Raw genomic sequence first — 15289 nt, forward strand, 5'->3', positions numbered from 1 at the left:
GATAGTGTGTGTGTGTGAGTGTGTGTGTGCATGTGTGTGTGTGTGCGTGTGCGTGTGTGTGTGAGTGTGCGTGTGTGTCTATGTGTATGTGTGTGAGTGTGCGTGTGTGTCTGTGTGCGTGTGTGTGTGTGTGCGTGTGCGTGTGCGTGTGTGTGTGTGTGTGAGTGTGTGTGTGCATGTGTGTGTGTGTGTGTGCGTGTGTGTGTGCGCGTGTGTGTGCGCGTGTGTGTATGTGTGCGTGCGTGTGTCTGTGTGTGTGCATGTGTGTTTGTGTGTGTGTGCATGTGTGTGTGATTGTGCCAGTGTGTGAGTGTGCGTGTGTGTGTGTGTGTGCGTGCGTGTGTGTGTGTATGTGCGTGTGCATGTGTGTTTGCGTGTGTGTGATTGTGTCTCTGTGTGTGTCTGTGTGCATATGTGTGTGTGTGCGTGCGTGTGTGTGCGTGTGTGTGCGTGTGTGCGTGTGTGTGTGCGTGTGTGTGTGAGTGTGTGTGTGTGTGAGAGAGTGTGTGTGTGTCTATGTGTATGTGTGTGAGTGTGTGTGTGTGTGTGTGAGAGAGTATGTGTGTGTGTCTATGTGTATGTGTGTGAGTGTGTGTGTGTGTGTGTGTGTGTGTGTGTGTGTTTGTAAGTGTGTGTGTTGTGGAGGTGGCACCGGTTATGGGCAGAACTAGTAATCAAGAGGACTGGACTAATTATCTAGCATCAAGGGTTCAAATCTCACCACAGCAGCTGGGGAATTTTAATTCAATAGATCTGGCATAAAAGATGCTAATAGTGATCCAGAAACTATAAGATTGACGTAAAACACATCTGGTTTACTGATGCCCTTTAGGGATAAATAAATCTGGCCTTATACAGACCCATAGCATGGTAATTGACTCTTAACTGCCTTCTGGAATGGCCACTCAGTTGTACTCCAGATGGCAGGTCACCACTGAAATACGTCCACAGAGGCCGGTATCACATCACAAAGTTACCCTGCATTTACACGGAGAGAGTCCTTGTCACTGATCCAGTTCCCAGAGTGAACAGAACCTTTGACACTCCAGTTTCTATCTGTAAGCCAGGGCTCCCTGATTGGACCAGATTAACAGCACCAGTCGGGCCCACCTGGCTGACCTTGTTACAATCACTACCACCACCACCTTCTCAAGGGTAATTCTGGATGGCAATAAATGCCAGAGGTACCCACAACTTGTGAAAGAATTAAAATAAAAACTCCAAGTACAGGAGATCTGTACTCTAATGCTCTAAGTACATAGCTGGCCATGAGAAATCCCTCCTTTAGGGCATTGTGGCCCTACTGAGAGCACGTGGACTGCAGTGGTTCAAGAAAGCAGTTCCACCCCCACCTTGTCCCATGAGTGAATTAAAAAAAGTCAGTAGCAGTGAAAGCATATGATACTCCAGATTCTGTTAGAGCCGTTACCCATCCTTGGTCATGTCAACCACATCTGTGGGTAGCAGCCTCGCCTTGGTATTAAAGGGGCTATGGGTTCGATTCCTGTTCGAGAACCTTGTGCTCCCAGCCCTGGGACTGTGTCACAACCAGTACTACTGGAGTGGATGATTTATTTCACGGTCATCCATGGGATCTTGCTCTGCACAAACTCAGTGCCACATTTCCTACATTCTAAAAGTGCCCGCATCTCAAAAATATTCAATTATGTGTGAAGTGCTTTATTATGTCCTGAGATCTTGAAAGGTATTGTATGTACGAAGTTCCTTCTCTCTTGTTGACCTGGTTGTCATTGTTCGGTGTAGTGGATGTTGTTGAGTATGTTTTTGAGATAAGCCTATGGGTTAGTGCTGCTGTATTCACATGTGATGCTGATTGCAGATGAATCAGCTAAGCTTCTTGTGGAGACACAGCATGAAGTTATTTTCAGTTATTTTTATTTGAAGTTAGTGCTTCCACCTCCCCTCCCCCCAACTCCCCGGCGCGCTTCTAATTGTAAAATTGCAATATGATCCCATGCACATGAATCAGTAAGATTTATGCCGGGTAGTTTTTAACCACTTGCTTTGTGAAAATTACTTTGTTCAATCATATTATCTCAAAAGGATTTGTCGGTGAGACAAGAGGAAGAGGAGAGGGCGGAAAATTATGCAGCAGAACAGAAAAATGGATATGGCCAAAGGAGAATGGACCTGCTGGGTGAAATGGCTTTTTTCTCTGCTGTTAATACTTTGTAGCTGCACCAAATAAAAGTACAGCACTGCCAAAGCCAATTGAAATACTAAAGTGAACGTTATGATCATAATGCATGTAGAGAAGTGCAAATGCCTGAGCAATCTTGCTTTCCCAGAGAATGTTATAGTTGCCCATTGTGCCATCTAATTGGCAGCAAAGGTTTCCATGGCTCTTGCCTCGATCTCTCTGGCTCAGTAGGGGCATACCTACCTCTGAGTCTACAGGTCGTGGGCCCAAGTCCCACTCCAGCTGAGTTAAAGACGAAATCCAGGTTGACATTTTCAGTGTCATACTGAGAGAGTGCTGCACTGTCAGAGGTGCTATCTTTTAGATGAGGCCCTGCCCGGTTTCTCAGCTGAACGTAAAAGATCCCGTGAATCTATTTCGGAGGCAAAGAAGCATGTTCTCCATGGAGATCTGGCCAATAATTATCCACATCTTCAAAGCAGTTATTGAGTCATTATTTTGGTGCATTAGGGATCATGCTGTGCACCTATTGGTGGCCATGTTCCTTCACTGGCTTCATGTCAAATGTGCTTCATTGGCTGTAAAGCACTTTCAGACGTCGTGAAGTGAAAAGAAATTCAAGTCTTTCTTTTTATTTATTTCCAGACTAGACATTCAATTAACATTGTCCACTTAGTGAACTTACTTGAAATATATCAAAGCCAAACTTATCTTATAAATCACGGGCACACATTTGCAAATAAAAACTCCAAACTGCAGAGAAATCCAGTTGTGTAGGCTCATGGAGATACTTTAATAAAAGTTTAGTATTAGACTGTATGTATAATAATTGAGTGGGAGTTTCAAAACAGTTTTATTTACAGGCTCCACACACTCATCAATTTCACCTCCACCCACCAGAGCAGCTAAATAGAAGTGCAGATTTTGGTATTTTGTAAACTTAAAATGTGAACTCATACTTTGAACATATCTTTTAATCTTAAATGAACACCATGATTCTAAAAGATGAAATGGCAAAGATGAAATCCAAAGTGTCTTCTCCATATTACTAAATTCTGTGATTTTCAAAGAAGCGAGGGTTAGTAGGCTGTTTTATACAAACTGAACTGGTGTAGTAAGCCTCACTTTGGATTTTACAAAGTGTTTCTAAGGTGTTGAGGGGAATTTATGGCATTCAAACAAAGTGTTTGTAATCTGAGAAATGTAGCAGCCAAGTTGAGAACAGCAAGCTCCCACAAGCAGCAATGTGCTAATGTCTTATAATCTGTTGCTTTTTTTGTAGTGATGTAGATTGAAGGATAATTTTTGGATAAAGAACTCCCCAGCTTTCCTTGAAATGGGGCCATTAGTTCCTTAACATGCACATGGGGGTGCAGGCAGGGTCATATTTTAATGTCTCATTTAAAAGATGGCATCTCCCTCAGTGCAGCTATCTCTCAGCATTGGGACCGTCCAACAGGACTTTTCCAATGGGACGGAATGGTAGCTCATTGTTTGGCACTGCTGCCTCACAGCACTGGGAACCCTAGGGTGACTGTCTGTGTGGAGTTTGCACGTTCTCCCTGTGTCTGTGTGGGTTTCCTCTGGGTGCTCCGGTTGCCAAAGATGTGCAGGCTAGGTGGATTGTCCATGCTAAATTGCCCCTTAGTGTCTAGGAATGTGCAGGCTAGGTGGGTTAGCCATGGGAAATGTGGGGTTGGGGGATGGGATGGTGGACTGTGTCAGGGTGAGATGCTCTTCAGAGGTTGGTGTGGAGTCGATGGTCTCCATGTCCTGTGTCCACACTTTGGAGATTCCATGATGTTTAAGTAATGGAGATGGAACCTTCAGTCCCTTAGACATATTCCTCACAGAGCCACATTGTAATAATAATCTGCCATAACAGCAAGTTATCATTTAATCGGGTTGCTGCCCTGAAGTTATTCTTGATTGGCCATTTTAATAAAATATTGTGGAACTGGTAGATTCATTCTGTTTGTTTTACTGTTTTGCTGCACTTAGTCCAGTGAACACTGAGCAGGGCATCAAAAACAGTTAATCTCTGGTACTGTGCTCACTATAGGATCAATGACATCAGAGTGACCCTGGGATTATTTAATGGGTTAAATTCTGAGAATAGGATGACTGGAAAAGTCTGTATGTCACAGGAACAGAAGTAAGGGAATCAAGGCGATGGGGAAGAGGCAGAAAAATGCAATAGTGCATATGGGCACTTGTCTTCATCAGTTGTGGCAGCGATTATGACAGCAGGGAGGTCATGAAGGAGCTCCACAAGACTTTGGTTAGGCTCCAGTCAGAGTACAGGGTGCAGTTCTGGTCACCAAACTAAAAGAAGGATATAATTTCACTAGAGTGGGTGTGGGGAAGATTCACCAGGTTTTTGTTTGGGATGGAACATTTCAGCGATAAAGGGAGGCTGGTTAAGCTCAGGGAGACTGGTTAAGCTCAGGTTGTTTTCTTTAGAGCAGCGAAGGCTGAGGGGCTCCTGATAGAGGTGCATGAGATTATGAGAGATATGGGCAGGCTGGACACAAAGCAACTGTTCCTCATAGCTGAAGGGTCAATCACAAGGACGCATGATTTTAAGGTGTAGGCCTGGAGGTTTAGAGGGGATTTAAGGAAAATGTTTTTCACCCAGAGGGTGGTGGGGATCTGGAATGCACTGCCTAGGAGGGTAGTTGAGGTGGGAAACCTCACAATCTTTTAAAAGTACGCAGAGGAGCACTTGAAATGTCATATTCAAGTTTATGGGCAAAGTGCTGCAGAATGGGATTCGTCGAAATGACAGCACAGACTTGATGAGCTGAAGGGCCTCTTCTGTGCTGCATAACCCTATGACTTTCTATGACTCTGAATCGGCAATTCGACCCATCAAGTCTTCTCCTCCATTGAATGAGATCGTGGCTGATCTGAGAATCTTCAAACCCAATTTCCGGCCTTTTTATCATAATCTTGATCCCTTACTGATTAAAAAATATCTGGCTATCTCAGCCAAGAACATACTTAATAATCAGCCTCTACAGTTCTCTGTATTCTCTACGATAAAAAAAGGTACAGATTCACCACCTTCTGACAGAAGAAATTCCTCCACATCTCTGTCCTAACTGGATGACCCCTTACCATGAGATTATTCCCTCTGATTCTAGACTGTCCCACAAGGGGAAACAAACTCTCCATATCTACCCTGTCAAGCCCTCTAAGAATCTTATCCATAGGATGTATAGTTTTGGATCTAAGCATTCTAATGCACTCCTGCATAGTCTCCTACATTTAACCTTTTGTACATTTGACATCATCCCAAATTCTGCCCTGTGTTCTTACTCATAATCATATCCCTCTGACCCACAACACTATTAGTTCCTGACCCAACCCTCCCTTTCTCCCAAGGACCACTGACACTCAGCCTGCCATGGGATCCAACAACCTCCACTCCTAGGACCTGAGACTCACCCTGTCACAAGGCCAGTCAACCCCTCTGTAAGCCCTGAGCCCAACAATTCCTTTCCCGTTATTAGAGCCGACACTGCCTGCCCCACCACTTTCTCCACCACTGGACCTGATAAACCCTCACCATCCCTTCTAAGTTCTGAAATTTTGCCCAAACTACCCTAAATGTCTATTTGCCACTTTGTGTCCTGGCATTCTACTTGTCTGCCAATCTAACCACCTGGACACTTCCCACCTGGTACCCTGTCCACTTGGCGCACTATCCACCTGATACTCTAACCACCTGGTATACGACCCACCTGGTACCCTATCCACCTGGTTCACTACCCATATCCACTTGGCACTCTTCACCCCACCGCGGCACCTTACGCTCCTGGCACCCTCACCAAACACTTAGCTTATGTAATTGTCATTTGACAGTAGCTTTCAATGTGGCTGCCTGCAATGCTGGACTGTTACATTATAGAAGCAGCAACTGACTTCTGTGAAAAACAGGACCTGGTTCACCTTCCCCTGACTGTTCTGCTCTTTGAGGGAGCTGTCAGAATGGAAGTACGGTTCCACATTTCTGAAGGAGACCTGACTGGAATTTCCCATCAGAAATGCAGAGCTCTTTAGTTGCATGCAAATGAAATGGAATGACAGTCCACATCAGATTGCCATTTATCAGAAAATCCAGAAAAAAATCATCTGCCTTAATATCTCACACAGGTAGGGGTTATATTTTTGCTTGGATTGCATCTGTGAAATGCTTTGGCATGTTTGATTACATTAAGGATGTTCTGTAAGTACAAGTTCTTGTTATTCTTGCCTTAAGATTAAATGGCTAATTGAGGTGATTAAGATAATTAAAGGATTTGATTCAGTAGGGGGCACTTGTGGTGCAGTGTCCCTACCTCTGATCCAGGAGGCCCAGGTTCTAATCCTGATTTGAGCTGTGTCCTAACACATCTAAGCAGATTGATTATTTTTTGAAAATGAGGGAATCTATTTCTCCAGTTGGGAGAACAGTCTGGAACAATTGTAAACTTAGAAGCAGAGTCTGTTTGAGGTGAAGTGGGGAAGCATTTCTTCACATGGAGGACCATGGAAATCTGCAACTCTTTACCTGAACCACTTTTGAGGCTAGAAGATATCAAAACTGGGATTAATAGATTTCTGTTAGGAATGGGTAATTAAGGGAGGGATATGGAACCAAGGCGGCTCAATGGAGTTCATAGACAGACAACCTCTGATCTCATTTCAATGTAGAAAAGAGCCAAATGTCCTCTTCTCCCTTTGTCCCAATGACCGTCTTCAGTGGTTCGCTAAAGAATTTGTCCATTCAGGAAGATATTAGTTCTTGTGTGCACATTGCCAATGCCACAGGAGGGTGCATGTATACACACACACATACGTGCTGTCTGATATCACTGGTATCACAGCAGGCATGATGCCATCTGTCAGGTTAAACATCTTGGTCTTTAATCACCTCTTTTGCATTAGTTTAAGCAAGTTGATCTATGTGATGCATTCGATTCCTATTAAAACAAAGTTGTTAACCTATTTGCTTCAACTGTGCTAATGTCCATGTTGAAAACTCCAGGACCTCAGTGCCAGGGACCCAGGTTCGATTCCACCCTCAGGCGACTGTCTGTGTGGAGTTTGCACATTCTCCCCATGTCTGCGTGCATTTTCTCTGGGTGCTCTGGTTTCATTCCACAGTCTAACGATGTGCAGATTCGGTGCATTGGCCATGCTAAAATGCCCGTAGTGTCCATGGATGTGGAGGTTAGGTAGGTTAGCCTCGGGGAATGCCAGGTGTCAGGGATAGGGCATTGACTGGGTGGGATGTTCTTCAGAGAATCAGTGCAGACTCGATGGGCTGAATGGCCTCTTTCTGCACGTAGGGATTCTATGATTTATGACCCTGGAGGAGAACACATTAAGCCACTTCCTTTGAAGCAGTGCACAAAAAAGCCTTGTTGTCAGGAAAATAGAACTAGAAGTTTGGCATGAGATTGAAATGTTCCTTTCAAAGGTTGTCACAAGTGACCACAGGGAAGAAGTGACTGAATTGTCCCAAATATTAAAATCAGTTAAAAGTACGTTGGACAATGCAAAAGAATTCAGTGTTTCTATTTAAAATTCTAGACAGCATTCGCACAAGTACCACCTCACCCTTCTCCAGAAAATATAGGTTTATTACTGTTCCATAAAACCAGTGTTAAAACTGCACCAGGAACAATAAGGCAAAACCGGTTGTTTGAAATGCTTGTTCAATCTACGCTCCCTATATAGGAGACAGCCACTGGAGTCTAGTGGAAGAAGAATTCTCGTCTTATGGTAAATCGGATAATTTGCTCATTTGTTTCAAATAGTTTCTAAAATATCTCAACTTACAAATAAATTGGCTTATTTTATCATGCGAATGTGGAAAACGCAGGGCAGCTGTCTGGATGAAACTAATTGAATTATTAGTCTGTTTGAAAGACTGCTGAGTATTTTATATGCTAATTCTAGTGCTATGTCAATCACAAGGAGCTGCAATTTCAATTACTTTCCACTTCAAAAATCAGCAGGAAAACTTTGCAATATTAACATATGCAGTTTAACAGACTGTAAATTAGGCAAGTTTAATTTCTCTGCTGGTTTATTGAATTGTTAAACAAGATTTTAAGATGCCAGTGCTTCTACCCACCTTAGAAAGAAACTGAATTTACAGGGCTAGTTATAACATGAAACATTCCCCATAGTAAAAATTACTCTATGGATTATTATTAGTTCTGGCTGGTGATTTTATCGTCCTGAGTTTACTGGGAATCTGCATCCTGTGAGCTATGGTGGTCTGAATAATCCAGTATTTAAGATCTGAACCACTGAAGGCGTGCCGCCAATGGAGTAAGGAAGGAAAGCATGTATGCATGGATACCAGAATTGAAGAAAAGGAAAATTCTTGGAGAGTTGTAGGCCTGGGAGAGGTTGCAGATTAGAGACAGGGTCAGACTACGGAGGGAACTGAATGCAAAGGATAATATTCTAAAGTTACTGTTTTGCTAGACCATTTGCCAATGTAGGTCAGTGAGGATAGACTGCATTTGTAGAAAACAGCTATTTGGCCCATTAACCATAATGTGCTCTGTGTACTGTTGCAATGTGAAGGTAGTGTCACATCAACACAGAAATCACAGTCTAACTGATCCACTGGGGAATCTCAGGCAACTGGGGGGAATGTAGCATCGATGTCAGAAGCTGTGATTAAAGCTTTCCTCTTGACTGTTGGAACAGACCAGATGTGGAATATTTACTAAAGACTTCTCGTGAGAGATAATTACAAACAGCAGTGTAAAATAAAACCTGAAAGACAATTACAAATAGCACCAGGCAGAAAGCAGGCTGTGGTAAATTTGCCATCTTTCACTGTCAATTTCTATTTCTGCTCAGTGCGAGTAAATGAACTATAAATGATTTTATTCAGCTGAAAACAAGCTGCGAACAAATTAGTTTTCAGGTAACTTTCATTGGTATTGGAGTTCATTTAGTGGTAGCTTCAGTTACTTTTCACAAGTGCTCACTGTTGCTGTTACTCTGGGCTACTTCCACCGTCACTGTCATGACATGTGTAATTACTGGAAAGTGACCAATATTAGCTCAAAGATTTACCTTCAAACATTGGCAAAGCCCCTACCTCTGAGCCAGGACGCTTGAGTTCAAATCTGACCTACCCTAGACATGTGTCCTAACATCTCTGAATAGGTTGATTTGAGAATATCTGCAGTTAGGTTTGTCAGCATCGGTTGCAAGTATTTCTGAAGACTTTGCCATGTGATTTTTCATTGCCAGCCATTTCCATGCTGGACCAATAGCCTTTTCTCCGGCCTGTGAAGTTGTTATAACTATCAAAGCATATTGTTCAAAAAATATGAAAAATAAACCACATTTTTTTTAACACAACTTTGTTTTTTCTCTTGGGATTGTTAACGGCATAGTCCAAGTGAATGCTTGAGAGTGTCTAGGAACTGTAGATTAATTATGGAGAGTTACGAGACACCAATTGTCCTGCGCTGGTGTGAATGAACACAGGATCAAAGAATTAGTTTGTTCGGATTCAGAGTGAGGAGACCTCTCTCATTTCACATTCCTCCTGGCGCTTCATGCTCTAACAAGTAAGAATGCTCTCTTCCAAGTGAGTCACAGCTTTCTGATAAATTACTGAACCATTCTAAAGATCAAGCATGCCCCTATCCTTTAGGAGTGCTTCTCCAATCAGAGGAGTAATCTTGACATCTTGTTTGAAAGTGCACAGATAGAATGACTGACATCCTGAGTGAGCACAATGCCATTGTGTATCACCATTTGTTGGGAGAGAGTGTGCACTCCGTATTAGAGGAACAAAGTTGCAATGTGTGTGCTTCTCAGCAGCTTAGTTAGGAGACATAGTGCACATCAGCCAAGCAGCAGAAAAATAAAAATACATTCTAAGTGGCAACGAACATTTAAGCATCTTATAGTGAGGTTGTTTAATAATGTTTTGATATGTGCAGTTCTTTGAAAGTACAAGAATGCTCAAGCATCTAAGTAGAAGTCACAGTTTGATTGTGTACCTTACTGTGATATGGGTCTGCATGGTCACCAGGTTTACTGGAACAGGTAGTGTGAAGTATTAGTGTAGGCTCACAGATAGAACAATGTGACCTGCAGATGTACTTCGAGATACAACCTGTGTATGTTCCATAAGCAATAGAAGTAGGTGTAACCCATTCAACGCCGTCTGCCTTCTCCGTCATTCAACAAGATTCATTGCCGAAATTCTTGAAAATTTCATTCATTGGGATGTTGGCATTGTTGGCTGGACTAACATTCACTGCATCACAAAGTTGCTGTTGAGAAGGCAGGGGAGAGCTGCCTCTTGAACCGCTGAATCTATTTGGTACAGGTAGACACATAATTTCTTTGAGAGGGGAGTTCCAAAGTTTTGACAGAGACAGAATGGTGATGTATATCCAGGTCATTATAATAGGGGAAATTGCAGGTTGTGGTGTTTCCGTGTATCTGCTTCTCATGTCCTTTGAGATGGAAGTGGTTGTGAGTTTGGAAGGTATGGTCAAAGGATCCTGGGTGAATTTCTGCAGCGCATCTAGTAGCGGGTACATCCTGCTGCTACGGAGCATTGATGGTGGAGGGAGTGAATGTTTGTGGTTGTGGTACCAATTAAGCGAGCTGCTTTGTCCTGGATGGGTATTGTGATTCTTGAGTGTTGTTGGAGCTGCACCCATCCAGGCAAGTGGGGAGTATTCCATCAAACTTATGGTGGACAGATTTTGGGGAATCAGGAGGTGAATCACACATTGCAGCATTCATAGCCTCTGAGCTGCTCTTACAGCCACACTATTAATATGACTAGTCCAGCTCAGTTTCTGGTCAATAGTAACGCCCAGGATGTTAATAATGGGGGATTCAGCAAAAATAATTGCTGGGCTCCTCCATTGAGAATTTTATATCAAATCATGTTTTTTGCCTAATCCACAAACATTTGGAGTTTGTCAGTGTTCAAATCTATTGATTCTCTCTTGAATATACTCAGTGACTGAGCATTCACAAATATCTGCTACTTTCACACTGAAATGGTGCACCCCTTGTTTTGAGTCTCTGACACCATGCTCCTAATTCACCAGTGAAGGGAAAATGGGCTGTCTACTTCTGACCTGTCATGCCACTGCTGAATAATCATATCTTGCCATCTTGCTTCATTGGCACCATCTCCTTCCAGTTCTTCGTCTCAGATCTTGGAATTAATGCGTATATTCTTGAGTCCATTGGCACTTCCTGGCATGAAGATTGGCTGGTTTTCCCATGGACTCCTGAGTGTGCCTTTGTTGTCTGGAGTTGCCTATAAGGAATAACTAGTTGATCAAAGAATATGGAGAACGGGCAACAATAAGGGAAGCAAACTCCGGCAGCAGTGCACCCCTGCAATATACCAGACACCAAAATATTGGCCAAACTATTCCTCACAAATCAGCCAGCACAAGGAATGGGCTTTATGATGTTGTAAACACTTAATATATCATTAATATTAATGCCTCCCTCTGCCAGGGATTCATGTGAGGCAGTAGGATAGAACTCTGTCTAGTTTTGTTTGTGTTGAATTTGTACATCATACAGCTCCAAAATTTTATAAACCTGTTTAAGTGTGACACAAGTGTGTGTTGGAAAAGGACACCTGTTGTTTGAGTTGTGAAGCAAATGATGCAATTACTTAACGCTCACATAAAAAAATAATAGAAGGCTGAGCATTTCTCCTACAAAGCAGTGTTCTAGTGTCATTCGAATCAGAATCCCTACAGAGTGGAAGCAGGCCAATCAGCTTAACAAGTTCATACTGACCATCAGAAGAACATCCCGCCCAGATCCATCACTGTAACCCCCCACAGCCAATGCACATAACCTACAAATCCCTGAACACCAGGGGTAATTTAGCATGGCCAATCCACCTATCTTGCACATCTTTGGACTGTGGGAGGAAACTGGAACACCCAGCAGAAACCCACACAGACACAGGCAGAATGTGCAAACTCCACACAGACAGCTGCCCGAGGGTGGGATTGAATCCGGGTCCCTGGCACTGTGAGGCAACAATGCTAACCACTGAGCTTCCTGGAGTTGGTCCAAGCTCAAGGAGATTAAGTTAAAGTATTGGTTAATAATTGTGCCTGCGATTATTAGATACTGATGTGTAATAGACTTGTGATCTCTCTTTGAGTATGACAGTGTAGGCTGTGATTGAAGTTGACAGCAGGGTTTATTTCTTTACTCAAAGTGTAAGCAACAGCTGAAAGAGGTTCAGACGAAGAGCAGTGGAGGCTGGGAGACTGTCTCATTAAAAGTGTCGCTGGAGGCTATTTTTTTGAGCAGAAAGAGCTGTCAGAATTAACAGATGATGGGCTGCCTTGGCTGAAAATGATTTTGTAATCTTTGCTGATCTAAAATTTTTTTTTTAATTTGTTCACTGTATTCACTGAATTGAGTTTGGAGGGCTGGACTGATACATTTCCTTGTCCCATTACCCCCTGGTCACAGAAATGTTTGAATTTCAAAGGCCAATTCCATATTAGACTTCACATGTCAGTTTCCTTAAATTAACAAAGAAAGAATGACTTTATCATGAAAAAAACTTGCTCAAGCAAACTTACCAAGGTTATTAACAAAAGGTTTAAAAGTGCAAATCTGTTAAACCTGCCTTCTTGTAAAGGTACAGGGAATGCTATGATCTAGTGGTATTATTGCTTGACTGTTAATCCAGATGCCCCAGGTAATGTTATGGGGTCCTGGGTTCAAATCCCACCACTGCAGATAGTGGAATTTGAATTTAATAAAAATCTGGAAATCAGAATTTAATGATGACCACAAAGCCATTGTTGATTATTGGGAAAAATCCATCTGGTTCACTAATGTGTTTTAGGGAAGGAAACTGCCATCCTTACCTGGTCTGGCCTACACGTGACTCCAGACCCACGCAATGTGGTTGTCTCTTAACTGCCCTCTGAGCAATAAATGGTGGCCTAGCCAGAGATGCCCTTATCCTGTGAGTTAATGAATAAAAAATACACACACACACATACACGTGCACCGCCTCTGCCCTGAAAGAAAGATAACACTCTGCCCCAATGCTAGTTGATCACCTTGTTGTTAACCATTGTTTTGGATTCGGCAATAGGTTTTGCAGCTGGAGGTCCCTCCTGCAGCTAATTATTTCCTGGGACTAGGAACATACCGCGGCTGACCAGGAAACTTTCCCACTCTTACCACCTTCCATAGATGTGTTGAAAGTGCTAACAATTGCAGGCTGGCAATGAATCTGTTTGGCCATGTCACAAACACTCAATGCATGGCCGTCAAGTCCTAGAGTAAAAATCAAATCAGACCTTCTGGTTTAGAGGCAGGGATACTTTTATGTTGCCACAAGACCTCCTCAGTCAAGTGACCGTTATATTCAGAAAGAAAAATTGTGGATCGTCCCAAATGCACTGGGTTTCTTCCAGGATCAGTCATAGCTGGTTGAATTCCCTTTTTCTAGAAACAGTGGTGTAAATTTAGAGATAACAAGGTGTAGAGCTGGATGAACACTACACCTTGTCATCTCAGATCTTCCAGCATCTGCAGTTCCTACTATCTCTGGTGTAAATTTAGATTTTTCTTTTAACAATACTTCACTTGTAGTTATGAGATCTTCTAATGGGTTTTCACAAAACTTGATGTGAAGGTTTTCAAAGAAAGAGAGAGGGCAAAACCTGTTGACCTTGTGGAAGCTGTTCAAAACCAATATATTTGTTTACTCACAAACTGGCTTATAATGTAACTTCTCTTTGAAATTATTGTAGACTCAGTGACTTGGTCAAGCAGCTTGTATTCTGTAGAAATGCAGTGCTTATCCCTGTTGCAACCAATGTCTTAAATTTGGAAAGTGTTATTTTAAAAAGAGTTCGAGTCCCACCAATTATGTTATAAATTATTATTTCGATCTCACACCTTCGTAACAACGGGATATGGACACCGCTGGCCAGACAGGTATTTATTGTTCATTCCTAATTGCCCTGGAAAGATGAGCTACCTTCTTGAATCACTGCAGTCCATGGAGTTTGGTAAGTACACTCTGCTGTTAGGAAGGGAGTTCCAGGATTTTGACTAAGCAATAGCGAAGGAATGACGAAACATTTCCATGCCAGGACACTGTGTGGCTCAGAGGGAAAATTGCAAGAGATGTCCCTCTAGGCAGCAGAGGTATTGAATTTGAAAAGTGCTTTCAAAGGAACAGCTGTGAGATGCTGTAGTGCATCATTTAGATGGTATACACTGCTGCCACTGTGCACTGATGGTAGAAAGAATGAATGTTGAAGGTGATGGATGGGGTGTCGATTAGGGGCTATTTTGTCCTGGACAGTGTCAAGCAACTTTGGTGTTGTTGGAGCTACACTCATCCAGGTCACCATCTACTCCTGACTTGTGCATTGTAGATGGTGGACTGGCCTTGGGAGACAGGAGGCGATTGACTTACCACAGAATTTCTAGTGTTTGACCATCTCTTGTATAAATGGATGGCCTTGTTCAGTTCCTAAGGTAAGCCTTAGGAGATATACTGATATTCCAAAGCTACTGTTTGATCAGACCATTTGGCCCCTAGAATGTGCTGCACCACTCAGTGCAATCATGGCTGATCATATCATCACCTTCTCAACAGCAGTTAGGGTGGGAAATTAATAATGTTTGCCTAGTCAGGGACCTCTATAACCCATGAACACTGCTTAGGTTTTGACATAGTCCCTCCAGTCATATACAGAACAATGGGCAGGAAGACATCTCTTTTGGTAACTCAAAGTAGTTGGTGGAAGTGGGGGGTGGGATAGAAATTAACTCAGGACACTGAACAGATCGTCCTCTGTTCCTTTTCAAAGTGTTACATCAAATCTTCTATGTCTACCTGAGAGAACAGACAGAATCTCAGTTTAACACCTCATCTATAAAACATGAACTGTGTCAATACAGCACTAGAGTGTTAGCCAAGAGTGTATCTCTGGCAGCTTCTGATTCAGAGGCAAATATGCTATAATTGAACCAGAAAGGAATGTTAGAAAGGATCCAACAAGTTAATAGTATCTTTTCATGGAAATACTGGGGTATCAATTTAAATGTGTAAAGAGATCC

The sequence above is a fragment of the Rhincodon typus genome, chromosome 21 (assembly GCF_021869965.1).
Source record: "Rhincodon typus isolate 14 chromosome 21, sRhiTyp1.1, whole genome shotgun sequence".
Lineage (NCBI taxonomy): Eukaryota > Metazoa > Chordata > Chondrichthyes > Orectolobiformes > Rhincodontidae > Rhincodon > Rhincodon typus.